Source organism: Colobus angolensis, unplaced genomic scaffold (genome assembly GCF_000951035.1).
Source record: "Colobus angolensis palliatus isolate OR3802 unplaced genomic scaffold, Cang.pa_1.0 Scaffold41, whole genome shotgun sequence".
Taxonomy (NCBI): domain Eukaryota; kingdom Metazoa; phylum Chordata; class Mammalia; order Primates; family Cercopithecidae; genus Colobus; species Colobus angolensis.
This window is the reverse complement of record NW_012117488.1, coordinates 4,049,104-4,050,765: the sequence shown is the minus strand read 5'-3', so window position 1 is coordinate 4,050,765 and position 1,662 is coordinate 4,049,104.

Genomic DNA, 1,662 nt, shown 5'->3' with positions numbered 1-1,662 from the left:
ATTAGGGTCAACTAAAACATGTTTCAGGGCTGCCATTGTACTCTGGCAAGTCCATGGAGAATTTTCTGCAGACTGTTCAACTTGCTCATGCTGGCAAGTCAATGAACTAATCTGGCCTATTCAAATGGGGGTATAAAGTGGCTTGTATTGTGTTTTGTGGTTAGCTTTCATTTCTATTATTATTGTTATTATTAGTGTTCTCTGTTATAGATGCTTGAGTGAAAAAGTTTTTTTTTTGTTTCCTCCCTAATGGCTCAAGACAAAACAGAATTTTACAAACCAATAAAAAAACTTCAAATTGCCCAACACACAGAAAATGTAGAAAGGCCTGTTCCCTGATAAACACATTGGCATTTTCATCTGGAAGATTCTTGTTTTCTAAAGAATGGCTTTCTTGTTGTTCCCAAGTAGTTCTACAGTACTTTACAATATCACACAAAAGACTGAAAAGATAGGTAATTTTCTCAGTTAAAATGAGACTTTAAAATTTTCTTGGACTTTTTAGTGATTTTTCTTGCACATTTTGCACATTTTATACATTTTACATTTAATATACTCACGAAGGCAGTTCTGGCTTATCTATGAGTAACTAGGCTCTACCTTGGCTCAGACATTCCTAAATCTATCTATTTTAAGAATTTTAAAGTACCTCTTATCATTTCAGAATTCAGATTTAAAGTCAGAGAAAGGAAGAGAGATATTTGTTCTTGGCTTCAGTCCCATTCTGAACAATATGAGGTTGATATGGAAGCTTAGAGAATGAATTTGGGATGTGTATAGATTTTATTTTAAAATGACTTACATTTACTTACATTTCCTTTTTCATGAACAAGCAAATGGTGGTTTTGCAACAATCCTCAACTAAGAATACATCTATTGTGAAACACTCTGTTAGCCCTTACTGGTCTCTTTTAATAAAATAAAACTGTGTCTTGCTTGTTTGTGGGAAGATTAAGATACCTTGCTTAGAAATCTTCTTGTATAGAGAGACACTCAGTAAAACACATGAGGCCATTTGTCTCATGACTACTTGGAAAGCTGGGTACCTGGAGAAGTGAAGCACAGCATCAAGTCCTGTTTCCAGGTCAGAACTAAAATACGCTGGGCACAGTAAGGCTGCCAGGCTCCTTCGTCTCTGAAAAATCTAACAGGAATCCTTAAAATTACCAATTTGGCTCTCTATTTTGGAGTTTTACCATTTCTAGAAATAACTAAAATGATTCTACAGAAAGATTATACTTCTGGGGGCTGAGCTTGGTGGCTCACGCCTGTAATCCCAGCACTTTGGGAGGCCAAGCGGGTGGATCACGAGGTCAGGAGATCGAGACCATCCTGGCTAACATGGTAAAACCCTGTCTCTACTAAAAATACAAAAGGTCAGCCGTGGGTGGTGGCAGGCACCTGTAGTTCCAGCTACACGGCAGGCTGAGGCAGGAGAACTGCTTGAACCTGGGAAGTGGAGGTTGCAGTGAGCTGAGAATGCACCACTGCACTACAGTCTGGGCGACACAGCAAGACTCCGTCTAAAAAAAAAAAAAACTTCTTATTCTTAGACCACATTGACTGCTGCAGCTCGTGTCTTCCTCTGCATAGTAAGAGGTAGTAAGGTAAAGCGCTTGTGGCGTTTCCTTGCTTCATGAAGCCTAATGTTAACCTGAAAGC